Source organism: Podarcis pityusensis, assembly GCF_964106645.2.
Source record: "Podarcis pityusensis genome assembly, chromosome: 4".
NCBI lineage: Eukaryota > Metazoa > Chordata > Lepidosauria > Squamata > Lacertidae > Podarcis > Podarcis pityusensis.
This window is the reverse complement of record NC_138027.1, coordinates 35,520,925-35,547,698: the sequence shown is the minus strand read 5'-3', so window position 1 is coordinate 35,547,698 and position 26,774 is coordinate 35,520,925. Positions and strand designations below refer to the sequence as shown.

The following is a 26,774-nucleotide window of genomic DNA, read 5'->3' as shown; positions in this document are numbered from 1 at the left end:
CTATACTTGCTCTATGCTACTGAAAAATATTGGATGGGATTATTAGGTTTGATCTGGGAGCTGGTGATTACATCAGCTAGATAGAAATCAACTAAGCCTGTCTATTTCCAGATTCTTCTAGGTCCATTTTTTTCCGTTCATTAGGTCCACCACTGGTAAGAAGATGCATCAAGGGAAATGCATTACTGTGTGTGGTCTCTGAAGAATGAAGGAGGCATTGTAAATAGATGGCACTTTGTGCCATCATGTACAGTTAAGCACAGTTAATGCTGCTAACCCTTGAACTGGAAATTCACAAGCAGCCCCAAAAGCAACTGAGCTTGCTGGCTTTCTTGTTCAAAGTTCCTTCATGACACTGCCTGTATTTCCTGAGCCTATAGGCAATGACTGACTTGTTCCGGATTATTATTATTTTTTTAAAGTGTGATTAATAGCAGTGAAAGCTAACTGCAGCAACTTAGCAAGATGTGAGCTTCCTAGAAACAAACATATTGGGCAGGGGAAGCAGAGAGGCGAGAACACTGTGACAAGACTACAAAATATTTTTTAAAGGGAGACAGTACAAGAGAGAGAGGAGAGGAGGGAGGGAATCGAAACAGGAGATCAAGAGCTCGGAGCTTGGAGGTAAATCAAAGCTTTATAATGCAGGATAAATGCTGAAGAGGTTTTCAGGGAGAGGGAAGTGTTGCTGCTGGAGCACATGATCTACTGTAGCCCTTTGCACTTTTATATTCAGATTATTGCTCGCAGCAAGTTCTGATGGCTTCTGAGCTTTCCCTTTTGTCTCTGGGATGATTATAAAGACAGATATTCCCTCTAGGTGTTCTCTTGCTCTCTGCCTCACTGTTTCCCTCCTGCACTTGCTGCTGTTCTTCCTGCCTCTCTCATTATTTGCTGAGGCTTTCAAGTGCTCCACGACAGGATCCTCAGAACAAAAGGCCGTCATTACATTTATCCCTATTTATCCTCCTCCAATTTAGAATGAATGTGGGTCTCCTACTGAAATTGGCAGCATGAAGATTCATCTTGGTTGTCGCCTTCACCCTTCCTTTGCTTCAGTCACTTTGAATGCTGCAGCAGTTTCATCCGTTAGATTTATCAACAACCTAATCAACCAGTAACTATCTAGGATAAAATACAAATATGTTTCTGTTATGTTTCTGCCAACAAACCTAAGGCATGTTAGAGCTAGAAAAACACACGCAGGGAGACCTGTTGCTTATTACTTTCAAATCCCTGTCATGGATGCAATGGCAAATTAGGCATCTGTCTCTGAAGATAAGGATGGGGAGGAATTATACATGGGATCTTTGCTGATGTTTGGTTTGTGGCTCCCTTTCATCTTGTATTGCTTTCAGAAGTCACACCTTACATTGGCAGCTACCTGTACCTTTAACTAATGTAAGTAACAAATTTATTCTAGTTGCTACCAAATTTTGAGGTAAATTCGAAGAACCCTGGTCAAATTAAACATTTGAGGAAAGTAAAAAAGTGATTTTGATAAGACTACTGATTCCCCCCCCCCCCCCCGAGTATCTGCACATTCCTGATAACTTTTTGGAGATAACACTTGAATGTGTGCACAAATTACCGAACACTATACTGGGCAATCCAGGAGGAAGCAGGTATTTCAGTGCTCCTGCAAAAGGTTGAAAGCTGCTAATCATCAGTACTAATCAGTCACCCATTCTGGTTCTACAAAGCAAAGGTCAATAGATTTTACACACATACACACACACACAGAGAGAGAGAGAGAGAGAGAGAGAATGTGCACAGCATTAAAAGTGTAGACTAATAATGAACTAAATAAAACATTGGGGAAAGGGTTAAAAAAACAACTTATCACATGTGATTCCAATTTGCATGCAAGATCATTTGGACCAGAATGATAGCTTCCGATGAGAAATTCAGTAGTGGTTACACATTCCCACTCCCCGCCCCACTCCCATGCAAGCTCTGTTCAAAAACAGTTGTTATCAATGCAGGAACTATCCTGTGTTTACGATGTTTCCTAAAACTGAAAGCATGACACCCATTCTCTCATCAGTTCTTATCACTTGATTTGTTAGCTTCCTTTGACTTTCAGTAATAGAAGCAGGGAGACGATGCTGTCCAAAGAGAACAGTGTCTCACAGTGTATCCAGTATGGAGCAGCCGGAAGAGGAGGAAAGGGCAGAGAGTGAAGAAAGAGCTGTGAGGGGGGGGGGCTCTTGCAAGCTTTTGGACCCTTGGGAAACACAACAAACCTGATGCCCCTGAAACTGGGTGTGGAGAGAGCAGCTGAATGGGACACAGCTCTGGACAGCCTGAGGAAGTACCATCCACCTTGGGCCTGCCCATAAAAAGGAAGTCTAGTGTGAGAGACTAGGATGTCCACTGTTTCTAGGAATTCCTCTCATTGTGAGACGTTTATGGGTGAGCTAAAAATTCCATGGGACATTTCCTTTCTTCTTCTTTCCAACCCTCTAAATATCTCCCCAATCTGCCCCAGAGGAAGGAATGGAATTTTACTCACACAAAACTGGATTCCACCTTGTATTTCCCTCCATTTTAAATGAAGCTTAAAATGAAATGATAGTTATATGATGAATGAATCTTTGAAATAAAGTCTACAAATTGCTAAAATCTAATACAGAGCAGGAGTCACAGAAGGCCCATAGCTCAATTGTCAAGAGCATGCTCTGCAATGCCAAATACTTAGGGGTTGATGGATCTGTCAATTTTGGTTTATATCCATTTCTTGTTTAACCAGTCTTAAATTCAGATTGTCCCATTTTTACATCAATTTGCATAGGGTTTTTTTTTTATCTTGCATTGTTTTTACTTTGTTTTCCACAATATATGTTCTTTTTAATGCAGTTTTAAGGGTGAAGAAATGTATTATAAAATTTGGAGAAGTGAGAAGGAAAAGACAAAAAAAATATATGAGTAAATCAGTGGAGCACGAAATCTGGAAGAATGATCTTTCCAATGTATTCTGATGTTCTCTTTCATTTCAGTCATGCCTTCTTGACATCACTATCCATATTTTTATTTTTACATGAACATGACCATTGTGAATAATCATTGTGATTAATCAAAAACTAGAATAGTTGTTTTATGATGCCATATGATTCCTACATTGATATATTCTCAGTAATGTCTCCTCTATATTGTCCTAAACATTAGGAAGAACTTCCTGACAGTAAGAGCTGTTCGACAGTGGAATTTGCTGCCAAGGAGTGTGGTGGAGTCTCCTTCTTTGGAGGTCTTTAGGCAGAGGCTTGACAACCATATATCAGGAGTGCTCTGATGGTGTTTCCTGCTTGGCAGGGGGTTGGACTCGATGGCCCTTGTGGTCTCTTCCAACTCTATGATTCTATGATTCTATGATTTATCCTTGTGAGTTGCATTCTTTTATATCCTGCCTTCCAAAAGGGAAGGTTAAACCCAGACAGAAGCAGTATATTTCCATAGTTGGCACACACATTTACGAATAACACACTAAATTGTTGGCACACACAACTACAAAGGGCACACTAAATATAATATCACTATAATTCTTACGTAGTGTTTTTATGTTGCAGTTCAATGTGATCAAACAAATTTTAGCATGACATGGTGGTGAGGAAAATGGATTTTAAAAAAATGTGAAACATTGGCAAAATATGACGTTAAGCAATTTTAAACCATCATTGACTATAGTAAACACAATGTACTATTTTTCTTTTTCTTTTTCACTGCAACATACAGCTGACTAATGTTAAGCTCGTGGTCTATTAAGACTCCTAGATCCTTTTCACATCCCTTTCCTCAAAGGAGATGACTGATCTCATTGCAGTGTGCTTAACACATTTCCTGATCCCCTTGAAAAAGGGTCTGGTGTCTGGTTCAGAGTTAGAAATGTTGCTCATGCTCATCAACTTTCATTCCAATATTTGAAGCTTTAAAGTGGGCATCACATTGCAGTGTATTTCATACAGGCAGGCAGACATTTTATTTGTAAGCTGCCTTTCCATAGTCAAAACCATGTCAAGGCGGCTTATAACACGAAAAAAATTACATAATTACAAATATAATAAAAATAGCCATAACCAATAAATAAAACACATCAAAATGTATACACCTAAATCAACAATTTCCATATTAAATCATAATAAGATCTAAAAATAAAGATACAAAAAATAATATCAATAGCAGCAACAAAGCCTGCCAACGAAACCACTAAGCAACACCCCAGGCCCAAGAGTCTGTTCAACTCCCTCAGCTTTTGTAGCTGGAATTAGTCAGGGCCCTCCCATCCAAGGTCAGGTGGAAAAGATATGCAAGGCAGGGAACAGGTCTTCCGGGACTTACAACCAATATTTCCCCCTTTCCTCCTTCCTTTGAAAAGATTCAGCAGTCACAAGGACTTGAAATTTGTTTGGTCACCAACATATTACAATTGTCATTTGGGGTTGGCGTTTTTAAATGCTCATTGAATACAGCTGTTAGGCATACCTGAAATATAACATCAGAAATATATTGGGGAGACTACTTTTTTTGTTTGTTGTACTGCTGCCAAACTTATTTGGTGGTCATATTGACTATTTCAAATTGTTCAAGAGTTGCCAAGGTTTTGTCATTCAAAGTATTGTTGTATATAATGATATGACACAAACACCGCCCTCAGCTAACTAAGGTAAAAATAGAACTCTATAAATGAATTGAAAATCAGAACTCCATTCCCAGGGAGACCCTTCTAGGACTTTCTCTGTTAGCCTTTTATGGAGCACTGAAGACTTGATTGATTAATTTGCCTTTGTCCTACCAGAGTGAATATTGCTTTTGAATATGGGTTTCAGTTGACCTCTCCTTGATTCTGCTTTTGTTTCTATTTGCTCATGTTTTTGCTCTATCACTTGTTTTAATTTGGAATTTCTCTCTTTGTGTAATTATTTGCATATTGCTTCTATTTTTCTTAATCAACTTCAAGACCAGTACCTGGAAAGGCAGGATATACATTTAATAAGAAAGTGAGGTACATGATTTGTCAAAGGGGCATGATATTAGACACTTTGACTTCTTTTCCACAGTGGCCCTCCAGTGAAAATACTACATTGTAAATGAACTGGACTATTTTTCACAAGTAGAAAACATTAGTGGATGAATAATGGAAACAGGAAATAAAATAACCACAATTCCATTCCAGATTCAAAACCATGTTTATCTACTGTTGCAAAAACAGCTAAGTCTCTTGTGGTACCTTAAAAAGGGACAAACTTCTGTTGGAGTGAGATTTTTTGAGTAAGATATTACTCCATTAGATTCAGTTCCCAATGAAATACATCATCTGCAGATTTTTGTAAAAAGGTGATTTAGCATCATCATTTTCTTAAGATATTCTTCAAAGAGCTTTGTTCCGTTACCACAATTATATATGACAGTTTTATTAAATTATATATTTCTTGAAAAGATATATTCCATAATTGAGGATGAACTTTTAAATATTTATGGCACAGCGCTAGTTCAATGGGGATATATAAGGACAGAGTTGATCTCTCTACTTATTCCAAGAATGTTACCAGTTTGAAATCAAATGCTGCCTTAAAAAAAGTCAAACCAATGCTCTATCTAGTACACACACAAAAAAAGCCCACAGGTTATGCACATTTAACTTGTGAACATTCAGTTTTACACATGTGGCAAAAATAAAATAAAAATTAAAAGGGGATGGAAAGGAAGTGCGGTTTCAAGAAAAATGATGTTGGCAATCCCACCTGCCATTGAACCCAATGGGTTTTGACTATACACAGTTTTAGCTTTAGGCACAATCCGTGGAACAAAACCCTCACGTAAGTTGCAGGCTTATTGTACCAATTAATTCTTGAAGGTCTTGTGAGGAAATCTTTCTCCACCTGCTATTTTATATCCTTTAGTTGGAGATGTCAGGGAGTGAACCCAGAGCAAATATATATGTGCATTAAAAAGCACATATCCATTTGATCCCACTGAAATTTGAAAACAAAAATAAAACCATAACAAAGATGTAATGGGACTATTTTCTGATGGTTGCCACACACACTAAAAAAAAACCTCTTACATATTCCATTCTTCAGGTTTAGTTTTTGTTGTAATTAGATTGGTTGTAGGTAGGTAGCTGGCCAACTTTGCCTAACACGTTTATTGGCTGTTTCCTGGAATTTTTTAAAAAGTCAGCAATCCAAGGATGCACAAATTGACTGGACTCATCACAAAATCATAGAACTGTAGAGTTGGAAGAAACCATGAAGATTGTCTAGTCCAATGCAGGAATCTTTCACTCAACATGGGGCTCAAACTCACAACCCTGAGATGCTCTACTGATTAAGCTATCCCTCAGCACTGGAATTATTTGTAAGAGTAATGAATGTTCAAACCATAACTTGTGTAAAAGATTGGTCTTTTCTTTTCTTTTTTAATCCTCTCATGAGCCAAAACCATAGACTCACTGATGATTAAAATGAAGGTGGCATGACCTCATCAGAAAACATTCTATCTGCCATGAAATGTGTGGCATTCCCTTTGGGTCAAGAAAATCTTTACACTAATATAATATATCCAACATCTTCCCTAAATGCTAAAAACACTAAGGGCCATAAGAATATAATTTACCCGCATTCTGAACTCTACTCAACAGTTAAACTTATGACCTATTTATGACAAAGACTATTCTAGTGGCAGTAACAGATGCCATTTTGTGGCTGTGGAGAAGAGGTCAAATCTATAAGCTACTTAAGTCCATCTCTATATATTGATTCTTTCAGGGCATACCCTACTTCCCATCTATAGAACGTCCCCAGATTGGACAATGTGTCACTTAAAAATTGTTCTCTGAAACAGGAGTTAGACAGTTGCAAAAAGAATCATTCTCCATCCCTCACAGGCCACACACAGAAAGAATTCAGAAGTAATCCATATGATCTCTGTTCCCACTGAAAGGTTCAGAAAAGGGCAACCACAATGATTAAGGGGATACAGCAACTCCCAATGAGGAAAGGTTATGACATTTGGGGCTTTTTAGTTTAGAGAAAAGGCAAATAAGAGGAGACATGATAGAGAAGTATAAAATTATGCATGGTGTGGAGGAAGTGGGCAGAGAAAAGTTTGTATCCTCTTATAACACTAGAACTCAGGGACATTCAATGGAAGACTTAGAACAGACAAAAGAAAGCACTTCTTCATACTGCACTTAGTTAAAGTGTCAAAATAAATAAATTAATTTAAAAAAATGTCCAGTAGCACCTTAGAGACCACCTAAGTTTGTTCTGGGTATAAGCTTTTGTGTGCATGCACACTTCTTCAGATTAGTTAAACTGTGGAGCTCTCTCTGACAGGAGGCAGCGATGGCCACCAAATTGGATGGCTTCCAAAGAAGATTAGACAAATTCATGGCAATGAGGCGCTATCCCTAGCGACTAGGCACAATGGCTTTGTTTTACCTCCACTTTCAGTCAATATACCTCTGAATTCCAGTTGCTGTTTTGTTTTTTGTTTTTTTAATTTTCTAATCATTTTATTCAACCACAAAAAACACATACAAGAAAAACCACAATAATAACACAATTTAACATTTCAGATTTGAGTACTGATATACCTATGACTACACCTTTTTAACAATATTTCCCCACCTCTCTTCCCCCTATTTCCCTCCACTGTCCGCCTTATTGCTTAAATATTCCTTCCAGATTTCTTCATATTTATCCATTCTTAATTTGCGACGACGTGCAATTTGTTTGTATGAAGCTAGTCTGTCCATATTATCAATCCATGTGCTCAATGGAATCTCTTCCAATTCATCAAAACAAGTTTTTTTTGCTTCTAATATGGCACGGTACATCCAATTTGTTTGACCTCTTGTAATCTCGTGGGGACACAGCTGTTGTGCTTGTGAGTTTCCCATAGAAGTCTGACTGGCCTCTATGAGAACTGGATGCTGGACTAGATGGGCCTTTGGCCTGATCCATCAGGCTCTTAGGTTCTTCCTGGGAGCTGAGCCCTTTTGGCCCCCTGAATATTTTTGGGGTGTGGGCCACCTCCCCCAGTGTCCAAAAAGTATTGTTCTCTTGCCGCAGAGGGGAAGGAAGGTCAAAGCAGCCTCCTGCCAGTGGCGGTGCCAGGAGGAGGTGGAGGAGGGCAAACATCTTCAGTTCAAATAGGCCACAAATTTACAGATTAGAGATATAAGAAGGCTTTGGTATACAGTGGAGAGGGGAAGTATTTGTTCCCCTGCTAAATTTCTGGACAGGTCATTAATTCATCAGAGGGCAAACGGGCAAATTTAGCAGGGGATCAAATACTCCCCCCCTCACTGTAGGCATTGGTTATATATCCTAAATCATCCAGCCTGACTTCTGGTTGCTTATTTTGCAGGGTTGATCCTGGGTTAAGGATCTTCCTATGATGTACATCAAATAGGAGCACTCCCTCCAACACCACCATTCTGGGAACCTTTAATGGGCTACCTCCAATTCCCAGAAGCAGGTGTGGGTGGGCTCCCAACTCCCCTGCTTCCACCTAGACTAAGGATCTAACCCAATGCCTTATCTGCCAACAAGTTGTGACAATTGCTATGAGGTAGGCAAAACCCTCAGAGAGGCCCAATTTGTCTGCAGGCAAATTCATCCTTGCCCCTGAATACAGCGACCAAATATCCCCATAGCAAGATCTTAGGTAGGGCATCCTCTCTCACCTCCAAGCAGGACCATATGCTACATAGAGTGGGAGGTGGGGAATCCAGCTCCAACTGAGCTGATGAGTGCCCAGTGAGTGGACCTGAGTGAAGACTAGGGGCTGAAGTCTTCACTCAGGTCTACCACTCAAGCCACACCCCCATGCTTGCACACGATTGGTCCATTCAAATGCAGTTTCATGAGATGGGGATGCTTGCTTCCCATTCATCTGTTTTGGGCACACAATACTCCCCACAGCCTTGTAGATTACACAACAGACACACAACCCAATTGGGCATACCATTCCTTATGTTAAATCATCATATGTGTAGGCCTAATCATGTGGATATTTTCATCTTAGTATCAGCAGTCTGCATGGAAGGGATTTGCTAGTATGAAATGATCCAGGTGATCCACACAATGCTGATGTCCCTTACATTACTGATGTGCGATGGGAGCCAAGTATGGGGGATCAGTTCTAACCAAATTATATAATATAACCTTTTCTTAAGATTATTATTATTATTCTCTTGCTAATTATGCATTTATATGTGCATTTTATATCCAACTTCCTTTACTAATGTTTTCTTTTGAAAGGTTAAGGTTTTTTTTGTTAATTTTGCTGTATTGTGTTCATTCTGCACTTGACCTCCTTTGTAATGTTTTATTTTGAAATCTTTAAGATAATATGCTAGTCTCCTGTTAATTATGTTGCTTTGAATGCATACTTTATATCTGACTTTCTTCTGTAATGCTTTATTCTACATTGTACTATTTTATGCTTTAATGGAAGTTGTAAATGACTTTGAGATTTTTTTCTGTAAAATATAAAACAATATAGAAATGAAATGAAAAAATAATAATAGCAATCCCGTCTATGCCAGAAAAATATCAAAGTAAATAGATTTTAGATGTGGCCATTAATAGTCCTCCACTTTCTGACTTTGTTCCAATATCAACATGTCCTATACAGAATCAGGGTGTATCACTGTATGCAGTTGTGACATTTTCATTGATATCAGTATTATCTGGATTCTAGCCTTCTCTAATTCAGCAAATATAGATTAAAGTGAAGCTGATTTTGAAGTTCTATTTGGGGACTTCTGGAAGTATTCTAACTTTGACTAATTGGACAACTCTGCAGAGACATTTATTGATAAGAGTGTCTACTAGAAATTACATATCTGGAGAAGGAAAAGGCAGTGGAAAGGATTCATGCACCTTACTAACTGACAAAAAAATTAGATGGTTCCTGTCTCATTTTGAGAAGGCATGCTACCCAACTGCACCCATTCCTTGGAAATGCTTAAGAGGAATATGGTGGTGGGCAGGTTCGCTGTGGGGTTTTCCATATCTCCTATGCATGTAGATGCAAGGAAATAATTATCACCACTGCCCAGCTCCTCCTCCTCCTACTACTACTAATTTTATTATCTGCCCCACCCACACTGGGAGGTTTCCAACACATATAAAAACATAATAAAACATTACACATTAAAAAGCTTCCCTTATGGGGCTGCCTTCAGATGTTAATCTGCCTTCAGATAAAGTTCACCTAGTTATTAATCTCCTTGATATCTGATGGGAGGGTGTTCCACAGGGTGGGTGCCACTGCCAAGAAGGCCCTCTCCCTGGTTCCCAGTAGCTTCACTTCTCGCAGTGAGGGAACCGCCAGAAGGCCCTCGGTGCTGGATCTCAGTGTCCGGGCTAAACCATGGGGGTAAAGAAGCTCCTTCCGATATACAAGGCTAAGGGCCTCTCTGGCTTTGGATAGCAAAGGAACAGCAGTCATCTTGATTTTGTTTACCCCAACACAAACTCATTTTAACATAAGGAAGGATTTTTGCAACTATCCCATTCAGTATTTAAAAGGATTATAGGAAGCAGCCTGATAGTGAGTAAGACCATCTATCCTGAATGGCAGTGGATTTCCAGGGTTTCAGAGAGGCGACTTTATGAATCTTGGAGATGGCAGGGATTGAACCTGGGAACTCCGCATTCAACACAGATGTTCTACCATAGAGCTACAGTCATCCCCCATGGTTTAATTCATGCTTTGTGGTTTCAAGAGCCTTTGATACTGTATCCATTTCAATATAGTTCCTTTGCTAAGCATAGTAAATAACCTTTTGAGACATCAAGGTGAATAAAACATGAGCTTTCATATGAAAACGTACCAGATACCATCGTAGAATCAAAGAAAGCAAGATAGCCATGATTCCAGTCTGTCTGAGTACAATTTCCAACCAGTACTTTGGCAGACACCATAGATGCCAGCCATATGTTTTGAATCATCTACTTTTTATCACATGTCAGATGTGCAGTGTAATGTTACTAGTCAGTGAAGTACAACGTGGATTGGAGTCACAGAAAAACAAGCACAGTCGTAACATGTACATTTAGATCTGACAGCTGCTATCCATTGGGGGAACAAGCATCTTTTTGTCATAAAATGAAAAAGCAAGGAACAGAATTTCAGGAAAATTGACCTAATATTATTGCCAGTGGCCTCCAGTTTACCACCTTTCAATTTTAAACTTTGGCCTTCAAAAGATTTCGGGCAGAAGACTTTACAATTCATGGTATGTGTGTGAGAGGGTGTGTGTGTTCTTAACACAAAACAACACATTGCTGATACCCTCCTCTCTCCTTTTAGATTTACACTTTTATTTTGGTATGTAAAGCACACATCTAAAACATGCACACAAAATGTCAATAAAGGAAAATGTTTTAGAATAAAGCTGTGTACACACCATACCTTTAAATAATCCTGGAAAGTGTAGTTTCTTAAAGAGTGCTGGTAATTGTAGCTCTGTAAGGGGTAAACTACAGTTTCCAGATTTTTTGGGAAGAGACATGATTTGAATCTGCTATAAAGGTATTTCATTCTTTTGTAAGCGCCTTTGCTTTCTTAAGCACATTCATTTTATCCTTTGCCTAGGGGGTACATGACATTTAGGAAATTTGGGGCAACAATAACAAGTGACATAATGGAAATATCATACCAAACTTAAAGAAAGGTACGAGGACGGGGGGAAACTTGATACGGCACAAGCTACAACTCTCTCACTGAAAGATCTGCACCACATTGGAAGAGTCCATGATCCCATGCCTTCCCAACTTTTGAGTAATATGACAATGCTACTATGGGAAGGAGTTACAATTTAGTGTTCACTTCAATCCAGGTACTGTCATTTGAAAGGATTCTTGATTCATGTGGGTTTCTTTCTATGAAGCAAAGAGGTTACACCTTGAAGCCACGGCGCTTTGGAAATATTAAAAGCAGATGGCAGGTTTCAAAGCAGTTCAGATCGCAAAGTGAGATGAAAAAGCTTGAGAGCACAGCTTTGAAATGAAGTGATATTAGCTTGGGGTCTTATGAGCAAACAGCTTAATATAGTGATCTCAATCATCTCCCCCCACCTGCAACCTCAGGGGAGATAACTTGATAAATTGATGCATTACAATATTTTACACATCATTTTCCAGGTCAGCTTAGGAAGACGGACGCCCTTTCTCTAAGAAAACCCATGAACACACGTACACAAACAGAACAGGCAGACAGAAGGATAAAGGAAACAGGGGCGCCGGGAGAGAAAGAGATGGGGGGGGGGTACCTTTCTGAAGTTATTGGTGATGCTTATCTAAAAATGAAACCTGCAGCTTCTGAAAACATCTGCACTTGCACATTATGATTGCTACAGTGACAGATACTGCAATAAACTAGTATTAAAAAAAGAAATTATGTCTTCCTTCTGAGATTCTAAAACTATTTTTAAAGTCTCTGGAAACAGAAGGCACTGAAGCATTTGAATAAACAGCACATCTTTTTAATGTTTCTTCTGGATGAAATTCTGAGAAAAGCATGATGATTGACTGCTAGAGCTGGAAAGAGAAAGGGATCGTATTTTGACCAGAGCTTATCACAAGGAAATGGATGTGGCACAAGCTTTGAACTCATTATCTGAACACTCAGATGTGTTTTAATACTGTGTTGTGTTTTCTTTTTCTATGCTAAGTGATTAGAATTGCACCAAGTAACACTCAGAATGATGCCAAAAGCCAATTAACAGTGCAAGCCCTATTCATAAATATGGGATTTATTGCCAGGTAAGCAGGTTTAGGATTGCAATCTAAAAATTGTTAGAGAAATAGGCTTAAAGTTAAGGTCTTAACAATGGTTATTGTTCAGTGTAGGTAGTAATGTTGCTGTTTTGCTATCAAGGGAGTATCTAGCACAGGAATATAAAAATTTCTTCGTACAGTATTCAGGGTACTTTTATAGAAAATATCTATAGAAATTATTTTCGGTAGACTTCTCCAGAATTATCTTCTCTAGATATTTCTTTGTTTCCCCAGCTCTTTTAGCAGACCTTGCAGCTAGGGTGAATTAGAGTGGAATAATTGCTTACAGTTTCTGGAGTTCAAAGGCTTTATTCAGGTAGGAACTATTTACAGGATGAGTAGAGATGAGAAAGAAAAAAATAGCAGACATCTCGTCTCAACAGATCGGCAGAGAACAACAAACAAAATGACTTTAGTTTTAGGGGTGGAGTTAACCCCTTTTCTCCCTACTTTTCTTCCCCACTCAGCAGGCTGCTAAAGGAAGGCCAGATCTGAACCCCACTTTCTTCCAATACTCCCTCAGTTTGGCCCCCTGCTGCTGATTTTCACCTACTTTCCTTCTCTCCTTCACACCTGCATGAATTTAGGCTGAAGACTGCATGCTGCCTTTGCGCTACAGATTCCCCACCCCTGATCTAGATGCAACTACACCAACAAGTGCATGTCTAAAGGCGGTTTAATATGACTATTTATCACTGGTTTCACAGAGTGCTTTTTTAAGAATAAAAGGTGCTTGTACTCACTATGAAGTTGTTAGAGTAAGTGCCATTTGGGGAAAAGGTCTGGTACTGTGTACCCTTGAGTACCACCATAAAATAGTAATGTTTTTTACATAATATGAATAACTGTGTATTATTTATCTGCTGCTACTGCAAACTGTGGCATTTCGAGATAGTATGGTCTGCATGCAGGTTCACAATTTGTGATTGAAGACAGTGACGGAATGCTCTTTTCACACAGAAACGTTTCCCTGTATGTAAAAAAATAAGATGTCAGGAAGTATGGTTCTAGCCTAGCATTATACCTACAGGCTAGCTTTCAGTGTGTAAGAATGGCTGCTTCTTTTTCCATGGAAGAAGGTTGCATCCTATGAGTCCTCAGTTGTAGCCTGAAGTGGCAGATTTTTGATTTATGAAAATGAAAGCCAAATGTGAAAGTAAAAGTGTACACATATGAGAGTTGGCACATGATATCATCACCATTTGTTAGCATTTTTGCTAAGGAAATACTTAATTTTCTTGACTAAATTGAAGACGAAATGTATACATGGTTACATGGTCACTGACAACAAAATGAATAAAGAGTATTTTTGCTTCTATTTCACACCACTAACAGTGCAATATTAATGCACATATATTTGAGTGGAAATCCCACCAATTTTAAAGGAACTTACTTTCCAGTAACTTTTAACTGCATATGCATAGCTAGGACAAGCATGGCTATTTTGATGTGTGTGTCATGCATTTCACTTTATTCCAATTAAACCAATTAAATGATAATTTTCATTACTTTATTAAAAAGTGGGGATCATGCCTCTCCTGGAATGGAGGTTGCAAGGAATATGTTCAATTCTGTGCAACACACACCCAAACACCAAAGAGAAAAAGAACCCATCATATTTAAAACATGACACTGACAAATACAAAAAACACGTGCTCAATCATAACCCATTCATACAACAGTGTTTGGAATGTGCCCTTTTTCATCAGTCAAAAGGTTTAATGGGAGGGGAGAAGAAAGGAAGGACCTTTTGCACGTCATAATAGAGCTGTGTCTGTTTCAATATCAAACATTTTTGAAGCAAAGTGTTCTTCCATTTTGTGCATTTGTTTCCAGCTGTTGTTATTCTGTTCTATTGCAGGTGCTAATCGGGCACCATTTTCATTTCATCCAACCACCATTATGTGGTTCCAGCCTATGAGGAATCCTGAAATCAATCAAATTGCCCACAAAGGCAAATAAAGACTACCTGTCCTTTCCTGTAGCACTAGTCACACTAGAAAACACATACACATGGATATGCATCAAAATGTACGTTCTGAGACATCTATGCTTGAATGAATTGGGGGGGTATCTAGATGCACATCTGCACTGTGTCTTGCTATGCCACACAGCAACAAAATAAAAGAGGTATACACTCACACTCCCCTCCCTGGACATTTTTTCAAGCATCTCTGTTCCCGAAATGGGAGCAATTTCCAGATATGTGAAAAGGTTAATGAAACTTGCCCATTCCAATCTGGTTCAGGCCAGCCTATTGTTGTTGTGGTTGCTGCCACCACCACAGAATTATCCAAGAAATAATGTTGGGGTAGGGTGATTGCTCACAAGTGGGTTGGGGCAAATTGAGCGCTCATGTGGAGAGCGGTTTTGACTCTGTTGTGCTCCTGATAATGTCAATTGAAGTTTGAAGGGGGATGGGACTCAGACTGGGGAACACAGTTTGGGGAACATTAATATAGCTTGAGCCAAAATGTAAGAATTGCACAATGCGTTCTTGAAGTGAAAGGCAAATGTTCCACCTTTAGTGTCTGATGAGTAGGGTTAGGGTACTAACCAGTACAGTGAATGTGCTTTAGCATCATGATTAAATTTTCAAAATTAGTCAGACCCCATGCTTCACTTTTGTAAGAATCAGTTGTTTTATACTAGCATGTTTTAGATCATGCCACCCCTAGAACATTTTAAATCAGGATCCATCAAATTCCTACCTCTACCTGTTATTTGTTGTGATAGTACCAACATAATTTGTAGTTTTCACTTTAGGGATGTGAAATGTGGGAAACTACAAACTCTTGTAAGAGAGTACATTTCTATATTACTATATCAGAGCCAAGTACGAACAAAGAATGGTGCCTTTAATTCTAAGCCTCACTGATTAAACACTTACTTATCATTTAATCAACTATAAATTTAGTTGATTAATCTACTGATTAAAACTTGCATTCAACTGAGTCTTGGGAAGCCCTGCCAGGAAGGAGCAACTAATCATTTCCATACTTATATTATCTCTACTCAGGGAATTACAGGAAAAGTGTTTCCATTGTTCTGGAGCAGTTGCTCAAATTTGTACAGTATCATGCTATTCACATTTAATTTAACAAAGGAAATGATTTAAAAGATCTAAGAAAGCAAAGCATGAACCATAGCAACATATATTTAACTTGCTTTGAGCTGGTCTATTGCACAGCCCAGTCTCTGAGTAATTAAACATTTGGTATACCCTAGGATACTAGTTAACACCAATGTATCATCCATTGTCAACTCTTCTTTGCAAATACAAACAGTGATGCTCCCTGGAGTTTTAATGAACCTAAGTGCAAAAACCCTTCTGCTCATTGCAAAAACACACACTGAGCATGTAAACCTTAAAAAAAGAAAGAAGGGCAACGCAGATTAAGCATCATCATCTGTGCTAAGAAAAAGACAAGTATAAACAGAGCTGGAAATACAGCAGACATTCAAGGTGTGTATCTTTTATTATATTGAAGTCTGATTCTGGGCAGTTTGAAAGCAGCTGGGTTGTGCTGAGATGGAAGATAACTCACTATCAAGAGGATGATAGATAAGTGATCATTTGTTTGTTGTTGTTTAGTCATTTAGTCGTGTCCGACTCTTCGTGACCCCATGGACCAGCACGCCAGGCACTTCTGTCTTCCACTGCCTCCCGCAGTTTGGTCAAACTCATGTTGGTAGCTTCGAGAACACTGTCCAACCATCTCATCCTCTGTCATCCCCTTCTCCTTGTGCCCTCCATCTTTCCCAGCATCAGGGTCTTTTCCAGGGAGTCTTCTCTTCTCATGAGATGGCCAAAGTATTGGAGCCTCAGCTTCACAATCTGTCCTTCCAGTGAGCACTCAGGGCTGATTTCCTTAAGAATGGAAAGGTTTGATCTTCTTGCAGTCCATGGGACTCTCAAGAGTCTCCTCCAGCACCATAATTCAAAAGCATCAATTCTTCGATGATCAGCCTTCTTTATGGTCCAGCTCTCACTTCCATACATCACTACTGGGAAAACCATAGCTTTAACTATATGGACCTTTGTTGGCAAGGTGATGTCCCTGTTTTTTAACATGCTGTCTAGGTTTATCATTCCTTTTCTCCCAAGAAGCAGGCGTGTTTTTTTATTTCGTGACTGCTTTCACCATCTACAGTGATCATGGAGCCAAGAAAGTAAAATCTCTCATTTCCTCCATTTCTCCCCCTTCTGTTTGCCAGGAGGTGATGGGACCAGTGGCCATGTAGTAATGACACAGCAAACAAAGCAGCACCAGCAGAGACAGGACTGCTGTTACACTAGTTTTAACCCATTTTAACTGTTTTTTAAAAAATTTAACTGTTTGAACTGTTTCTAATTTGTGTAGGGTTTTTTGTCGTTCATTTTTATCGAGGGAGGGGATCTATGAGGAGAGGAACTGAGGAGAGCAGGGGGAGGCATCACAGTGGCTCAGGGTAGGGGAAGTGGGAGGTGGGGCAGGCCAGGTTGCTGAATGCCAGGTTGGCATTGTAAGACCTCCCTCATCCATGATCTGGTTATGGATGAGGAGGCTGATATGCTCTGTATCCCTGAGACCTGGGTAGGTGAGCAGGGTGGAGTTGGTCTCACCCAGCTGTGTCCACCTGGGTACTCTGTGCAGCATCAGGGCAGACTTGAGGACTGGGGAAGGAGAGTTACTGCGGTCTATAGAAATTCTCTCTCTACCCCACCCTGTCCAGAGTGTGTGTTTCTGGCACCGGGCAATTGGGACAGATTAGGGGTTCTGCTAGTTTACCACCTGCCTTGCTGCCTATTCAGGCAAAGGGGACTATTTTAGCATCTATATGTTTATTCAGATTTAAACTTGAACTTCAATCAAAAATGATGTTTCAGGTACATAGGACTCCATGCCACCTCTAATGGAAGGAATTGACTATTTTAGATAGACGGTGGCATCTATTGCACTTTCAGTGTTTGAATATATGATTCACCATGATCAACTCCCGCCCAGAAACCTATGTCCCCACTGTGGAAGGACATGTGGATCCAGAATTGGCCTCCACAGTCACTTACGGACTCACTGTTAAAACCGTGTTTATGGAAGACAGTATTACTTGGCTATGAGTGATCACCAAAGAAGAAAAGAAGATATGATTCACAATCATCAATCTTATTTCAGCACCAGTTTGGACATATGGGCTACTTGTGAAGAAATAATGCTAATTGCAGCTGGCAGTGTTTTTATATATCTTTTTTTTTCTTTCTTTCTTTTTGTTATATTTGCAAATTCTAAAAGCAACAACACATGCCCTTTATATAATATTGTCAGGAAAATAATTAGTACCTCTTGCAAAAGCAAATTCAAATTCAAGTAGGATTTAGAAGACATCTTGAAACTTTATGGTAATTCCTCTGTACTTATGTAATATTGTAACATGAAGTGATTTTTATTAGAGTTTTGTTGATTATTGATAATGCTTGTTAAAAGAATAAATGAGACGTGGGAAATGTTCATTTCCCAAAACTTAAAATTCCAATTTCCCCCAAATAATTCACTTCTAAAAATCCTCTTGAGATACATGACCCAATAAAACATAAAACCTACTGATGCTATTTGATTATTCCTATCATTTAAGATTTTGCCCCACTCTCAACTTATATCCAGATGGCACCATATGTGATCCTTTGGTGAAAGGAAGAGCAGTAGCACAGAAGAAATATATAGATAGAGAAAGGCTTCCATTCTGACCCCTTTACACTAAGATTGAATTGCTATATTCCCAACTGACTTGAAAAAGTATTGATGAAAAAGGAACCATTTTTTATCTAAATTTATTGGCACAGGCAGAAATCAATATGTGTAAAGTGTAGAGGTCTCATTTTTTGCTCATTTGCACGTTGTGGACAATTCTCACCATGGAGCACTCAGCTACAGTCTGAGCTCACTGTAGAACCTTTGCATCTTTACATCACCACTGAGGGAACATGTAATCTGGGATTTTGGGGGGTGGAGGGGGAGCAATCAAGAACAGGGAAATTGTTGTGAAAGTCAGACTTCATTTTTACTGGATGAGGAAATAATTTACCGAGGTAAAAATTATTACGTGTGGGTGGTAATAGATGTCAGAGAAACGAATGGCTGTGAGCATTTTAAGAAGGTGAAATGATAGATCAGTGGTAGAGCAAATGTTTTCAATCTGGAAGGTTCTAGGTTCAGACCCTGACATCTCCAGTTAATGAAGTCAAATATTAGATAACATGAAACAACTGTGCCTGAGACCTGGAGAGTTCCTGCCAGGAAGAATAGACAATACTGGTACAGATAGACAAACAGTCCGGCCTAGTATTATACAGTTTCCTATGTTCCTATTACACTGCTTCCTATGGTTCTATTGCTCAGAATGCTTCTGCTTCTGCCTCTGTCAGGTCAGATCCTGAGATAATACATATTTGAAAATGCACTTTCATTGCTATTTTGGGGGATATACAGTCGTACCTTGGTTTTCGAACAGCTTAGTTCTCGAATGTTTTAGCTCCCAAACACCGCAAACCCGGAAGTGAGTGTTCCGGTTTGTGAACTGTTTTTGGAAGCCAAATGTCCGAGGGGGCTTCTGCAGCTTCTGATTGGCTGCAGGAACTTCCTGCAGCCAATCAGAAGCTGCACTTTGGTTTCCAAACATTTTGGAAGTCGAACGGACTTCCAGAACAGATTCTGTTCGACTTCTGATGTATGACTGTGCATGGAATTATTAAGTTCCCCCCCCAGCCCAGTCAGGGAAGATGTATCGAGCAGAAGAAATCGATAACAACATTTGAAGTTGAAAGCACATGAGATGACAACACACAACCAACCAGTTGGAGCTTGGAAATAATGAGGACTCAACATTTTAATGTCACGGGGCACCTACAGTATGTGTGACACAAGAGGAAGGAAGGGAGATGGGGGGAGGAGGGGAGATGGAGAAGGGAGAGGTATGTATGATTTGCTGGCAAGACACCAGTGAGCTGCTTAACCATAGCAAGATGCCAGAGCAGACATCCTGAACGAAGACACAAACAAAATGTGCTGGCCCGGTAATGCTCAGATAAGCACAAATTCTCTGCAACAGGTTATGAACCAATAAAGCTTAAATGACACGCCCTTTCAATAGGGAAAGGGTAAAGTAACAGGACTGTTTGTGTGGTAGCATTGCAGGATGGAAAGGAGAAAATTGGGTGTGTGCTTACTCAACTAGGTTTAATATTTTGGTTCATTGTTACATGATATTATAGTGTTTGATGGGGCTGGAAGATTACATTGCTGCCAGAATATTACTTTGTTTGATATTAAAATGTCAGTGAACATACCTTTCAATTATTTCTCATTCCCTAGGATATGACTCGCACGGCACCCAAAGCTATCTGCTTTCCATAGAAACCTGATGGGATCACCGTTAATCTAACATATCAGATATGAACATGTGTTTTTATAAAAGCTAGAGAAATGGAGCTTACTTTCCCTCAATCCTACAGCCCACAGTCAAGCAGTGAGAGTGATTATAGGTAGTGATTGTAGTTATAGGCTCATCAGTATCAGTGATGAAACAGAACAATCAAACAGTGCTCAGGATCAAGAAGTAATCTATTGTCCATATTGCCAGAAACAGGAAGCACGATTGTGCTCAAGACAACATTGAAGACCCCTGTCAATAATGGTGGTGGATTTTCAAAACATTCCCACCCACCCCTTTCAAATTCTGTAAAATAAACAGTGCTATTTTTCTAGAAAAAATGGTGCTGAAACTCACCATGACTGCCTTCCTTGTTCTCTTAGAATGACAATGGTGGCCACCTGAGAGGTGCTGGAACTCAGTTCATGTGACTTCTGGCTGAAAAAAACCCCAAACAAAACCCTTATCCTAAATACTATGTATTGTGGTAATGTGAAGAGTTCTTGCAGTTCATCATTTTCTCAATGTACAAATTTCCTCAGAGGGTTTAGCCAACCATGGAGTTAGTGTTGCCAAATGTTTTACAACATGAACTTTGCAAATCATTTTGCAGATTTGGCACAACGATAGACTGGGCATCACAAGATTAGGCACCATATTTTTTGGCTTTTATGTTCCATGGGTCAGTTTGGTTGCTACTGATTGCTTGTAAAAGGCACTATTGACCATGTTCAAACTTCTCAGTCCAGCTGTGTAGGATACTTCAGCCTACACTGCTGAGACCAAAACTAGCATGCAGTCTGCACAGCTGAAGTCATATAATGAGTGTGGATATTTCCTAGCGTCTTGCCAGCCCAGATTTTGGCACGCCGTAATAATGTCATTGCCACACAGACTGGAGATTAAGGGTCACAATATGTAGTGATGAGAGGGATTAGACTAATGCACCAAGGACAATGCTCACAGTGGTGGCTCACCCCTGCAGATCATCATCATTAAACACTTTTAAAGCACCTAAAATTTCCTAAGCATTGTAGATATATCAAAAGATAATGAGACAGTTCCTGCTGCAGTCTCACAGTCTAAAAAGACACAGAGCAAAATGAAAAAGGAAATGGGAAGGAAGACAGAAGCAAGCATTTGAACTTCTATATCTTCACTAGCTGATGGATGGTGTCAGGTTGGTGTTCTCCTGCAATGATGTTCTTCCTGGGATGCAGAGGTTCAATGGTTAATGATAGAGAATATCCCTTCAGCTTTGTCATCCCATAGTTTATCCTTGACTATACCTAGACAGCATCTTAAAAAGTAGAGACATCACCTTGCCAACAAAGGTCCGTATAGTAAAAGCTGTGGTTTTCCCAGTAGTGATGTATGGAAATGAGAGCTGGACCATCAAGAAGGCTGATCGCCGAAGAATTGATGCTTTTGAATTATGGTGCTGGACGAGACTCTTGAGAGTCCCATGGACTGCAAGAAGATCAAACCTCTCCATTCTTAAGGAAATCAGCCCTGAGTGCTCACTGGAAGGACAGATCCTGAAGCTGAGGCTCCAATACTTTGGCCACCTCATGAGAAGAGAAGACTCCCTGGAAAAGACCCTGATGTTGGGAAAGATGGAGGGCACAAGGAGAAGGGGACGACAGAGGATGAGATGGTTGGACAGTGTTCTCGAAGCTACTAACATGAGTTTGACCAAACTGTGGGAGGCAGTGGAAGACAGGAGTGCGTGGCGTGCTCTGGTCCATAGGGTTACGAAGAGTTGGACACGACTAAATGACTAAACAACAACAACATACCCCATCTATGGATTCTTTCGTGCAGGGACCCCCAAAGTGGTGCCCTGCGGGTGTTTTGGATGGGAGACCAGAGAATCACAGACTAAAAATGAGCACCAGCTATTCAACTGCAGCATTTTACATCTCTGGTTGTGCACTTGGAGGCTTCCATGAGGTTAAGTTGAACCTAAATTTTAAATATGGCAATATCGCGATTGTAGAAGCCAATCTAATATTTTCTACATGCTCTCTTTCTCTTAGTGAACCATCACCCTCCTCGAAAACTTGAAAAAGAGAGCTGGAGGCTGACAAAAAAATGTGTCACTTAACCACATGCCATTAATAAGTATAGGCAAACTGTTGAACTTTGGAAATACCAAATGTTGTTTTTATATATATAAAAAATGATCAAGCCTTAAATGCAACCCAACATATTGCAGTAATTAAAAGAAACAGAACATAAAGTCGAGGCACAGCTTAGACATTTGGAAGCTACAGATGCCATTGTAGAGTATATGTGGCCTTATAAATCACTTGTATACACAGTGTGAAATGCTTGTGGTTTTAAATGCTACCATTGAAAGGCAGTTAATGGTAGCGATGCTACTTGAATGCCTTCACAGCATTTCCCAAGCCTGTTTCCTCCTCAACATCAAGCTTGCCTTCTGTCACTGCAGCAGCATACGAACAAATATAAGAATTTACTGCCTTTGAAATAGCAGTAATCACCTGGTAAATATAGTGGGACATATTTGTCTTGTTAATATCACTTGTATCTGCCAACTGTGGCTCCCCAGGGCATAACAATTAAGTCTGCCAGCACTTCACAAGCCCATCCTAGGCAAAGCATGGCATATGGATTTGAGTATCAGGATCTTTTTGTGCTACTTGGTGGGAAGCATGGAATTCCCATCCATTTTCTCCTTCCCCCCAGAAAAGAAGGGGGCAGAATTATGAGTTGTACATCCTTTTGCTGGATGGTGCTCCCAGAGGAGCAATAAACCCTCCCTTTAATGGAATGTATTTCTCTTCCTTGAGTATATTTATAGGTGCTATGACATCATAATGCTGGGAACAAAAATATTTATGCATTTTCTGTAAGAGATTCATTTACATGAAGACTATTACAGTAAATGAGGGATTAAAACATAAAGATCAACACGTGCTATTTCATGTGAACAATACGCTTGTTGCGCTATAGCTTCTCCTTAGACATCAGTCACACATTTTGCCATAATTACTACAGGAGAGACTCAAAGGTATGAAATATTAGTACTAGGGCACTAAATAGTCAGAAAGAAAAATAGAGCATGAAACATTTCACCTGGAATTAGTTCAAGTTTCTCGTTACCTGCTGCACTAATTATCCTTCAGATGTGTCCTCTAATTTTTCTCTGCACCTCTTATGTACTGTTCCACAAGATAATTGATGCCCATTACACCCAGCTCTCCCTATTTGAAAATCCCTGTAATTTAAAAAATAAGAAGTCTATTTTCCCATGCATGTAATAAAGTTCGTGTCACACACAGCAATCTGGACTAATACTATATATATTCAACAGGGAGCACCAGTTAACACTCAAGAGATGGACTCAAATAACATTTTGCTTTAGTCTGAAATCAAGTTTTGATGCAATTGCTATTAATATTTATGTTAACTGTCATCAAAGCCTAAATAGATGTGTTAATATCAGACTCTAAGCATTCTGGAATCACATTATATTTTAGCTGCAGAGAAACAAGCTGTTGTAGATTTAAAAGCTCTGTGATTTCTGCTGCAGTGTTGATTGTTTCCTTTGAAAATGCTTTCCCATCTTCCTTCCAGATGTTCACAAAGCAAGAACCGGGTGTTGTGGATAAATAAAAAGCATGCAGTTGCCAGGGCAAAATGGAAGTATTAAAATGTTACCTCTGATGACTAAAAAACAACCATTTGTCTATGCCTTCTCTACGATCTTCTAGAAATGTGTAAAGTTACAATCAATGTCCCAAATCTGGTAAAAGTCAGCAGTCACATGCAAATGCTGCCAACCGAAGGTTGAAAAGTGGGTTATCTGTCTGTTTGCAGCAATACACAAATTTAATTGCCTTCAGAAGTAAATGCTGGCAAGCACACTGAAGTGGTGGTTGACACTGAACTGGGCATCTCTGAGTTTGCAAGCTAGAAAAGCAATAACCTGAAGGGGGGAAATGGGTGATGGATTGGAAGCATGGAGGGGAAAGATGTAGAAGCCAAGAACATTGGGAGCAAACATCACCTTGATCCTAAGAGCAAAATAGGCTACCAGAAAGTAAATGGACAAATAAGAGAGGCTTGGAGGGCTGCAGACTGTTGGTCATGGAATCACCAGGATGTGCTTGTGATGCACTGAGTCTAGAGTAGGGGTAGTCAACAGGATGCTCTCCAGATGTTGTCTGGAGTCAACGTGGCCAATAAGGATGATGGGAGTTGCAGCCCAGCAGCATCCAGAAGGCACATGCTGGCAGCCCCAATCTAGACCCTAAGAGACATGCTGCAACTCTAATGATATATAGAAAGTACATTCTGTAGTATTGCAACCTGATGACCCAGAAGGGACTAGAAAACCCAGGAAGCGAGGAAGGAGCTAAATTTCATATATTTATGCAAGCCAACCCATTTCTTGGCTCCAGGATTGTGGTAGGCATTTATTATTGAAATACCATTTCTCAGTAAAAGATAGTGTACATGCTTTGGAGAACAGGCGGTCAAGAGATATTCAGCAAGGGAAGCAGAGATAGTTATTGGAAGGAGAGAAAGCAACATCATTGCCAACAACAGAGATTGCAGAAAATTAAGAAATGGAGCAATTAAAGGATACGCATTAATTTCAAAATAGAAATGGCACGGAGACATACGCTGATGGACTGAGCATCATATGTTTACACACACACAAAGCAACTCTCACTAGATTAGTGATGCAACCAAACAAAGGAACAAATGAAGATAAATGTTTGCACAAAGATGCACCAGTCTTTAAAAGGACAGCAAAGATGCATTTGTCGGATCATACAAAACTGTAAAATGACAGCCTTCCTTTAAAGCATGCCATTTGGGTTACTCTTAAGTCAATTTGAATTATTTGTTGAGTGTATGCGGTTCCAAAATGTGGTTTGAATTCTATATAGGCTAGTCTATGGTGGGCTCTTGGATGAACTGAACTGCCTTGGCTTGTAGGAGGGAATGTTGCAGGAAGGAGGCAGTGAGACCGTGTCAATATTTCTTTCCAAAATTATGATAGTTGGATTCTAGCAAATATTACGATTCATCTTTTAAAAAGCAACCAAAACAAACAAAGCAATATCTTTATAAGGAAAGGGAGAGAAAACATTTTTAAATACCCTAGCCTTATTGATTTCAGGAGGTGTAATCTGGAGTGATTTTAAAACAGAAAACACTAATCAGTAAACTGCACTTTCCCCCATCCTTTGGCATCAACCCAACTAATTTTCTGTTGTTGTTGTTGTTTTAAAAAGACCAAGTAATAGTCCTAATGATAATCACCACCTTTCTTGGTATGATAAAAACCTGGCATGCCATAAATAACAAATTGTTCTATAATTTCAAAAAATGACTACTTCTGTTGATTGGCCAGATTGTTTGCTGGCTTAAAACTTGGATGGATTTCAGTCTAATTAAGGGGTAGCCATTTTCCCATTTTTAAAATTAAATGGCACGTACACACACAAGCAACCTGCAGCATCTTTAACAGTGAGAATGCCTTGTTCTTAACGTTTGCTCAGTAACTTACTTATTTATTATTTCATATTTACTGCATTTATATCTCACCTTTTCCCCCAAGGAGCTCATACATAGTTCTCCCCTCCTCTTTAATCTCCACAACAACCTTGTGAGGTAGCTTTGGCTGAGAGGCATTGACTGGCCCAAGGTCACTCAGTGAGTTTCATGGCTGAGCAGAGATAAAGAATCTCATGCTCCACTGACTGAGTTATCTCAGTCAATAAAACAATGCAGAAATACTGGGGAGGCCATTTTGATTTAAGGACAAATCAAATTTAATGGCTAAAGGGTAGTCCTAGAGATGATTATGGCTATACATTTTATTAATTGTGGTTAACATAAAACCCTGTCTCAGAATGACAACACACACCACACTTTGGAAAAAGATAAGTTGCTGTTTATTATTATTTCATTCAAAACAATACAATATTGTTTTCAAAGACCATTTCTCCATTGAGTCCAGTAGTGTCTGCTGGTCCTGGCAGCCTGCTCTCTGTTTATATGATGTTCCCAGGGATTGAGTGTGGGATGGTCTTCATGTAGAGCATTTTCTCTGCCACCGAGCTATGGTCCTTCTGCTCTAGTTAAGGGAATTGTGTCAACCTTCAAGCTGACCCATATCTAAACAGATGGGACAGGTTTGTTCCAAAGGAGTAATTAATATTTTCAAACAATTCTAATCTCTTAACTCATCCCTTCACACTACACTACCCCAGGCTCAACTCAGCCATGGCTTTTAGTCAATGTCTATGGGTTCGGCTTTGCCTTATCTTGTACCAGGCAGAGCTGTTACCTAGGTGGGGATCATATATTACAGGAAGGCTACTGAAGCAAATGCAGTGTGTGCCGTGGCTCTCCAATCCCAATAAAATCAATGGAACTTAAGTGCTTAAGTACGTGCTTAATTAAGTTCCATTGATTTTGCTAGGTTTAAGCACACTTAATTTTCTTGGATTGTACTCTTGCTGTAGATTCTCTCTGTGTATTGGTCTCTGCTTCAGCTATAGCAGCTCAAGCAGTTACTTGAGCCCCTGC

General features: G+C 39.5%; 1 long non-coding RNA gene across 1 annotated transcript; it reads right to left on the bottom strand.

Moving 5' to 3' along the window:
• Positions 1–618: 618 nt before the first annotated feature.
• LOC308475651 lies at positions 619–8,821 on the bottom strand. Its single transcript, XR_013985343.1, has 2 exons — positions 8,690–8,821; positions 619–1,125 (listed from the first exon to the last, which is right to left on the bottom strand). It is a non-coding gene; the product is annotated as an uncharacterized lncRNA (long non-coding RNA).
• Between the last annotated feature and the right edge of the window lie 17,953 nt (positions 8,822–26,774).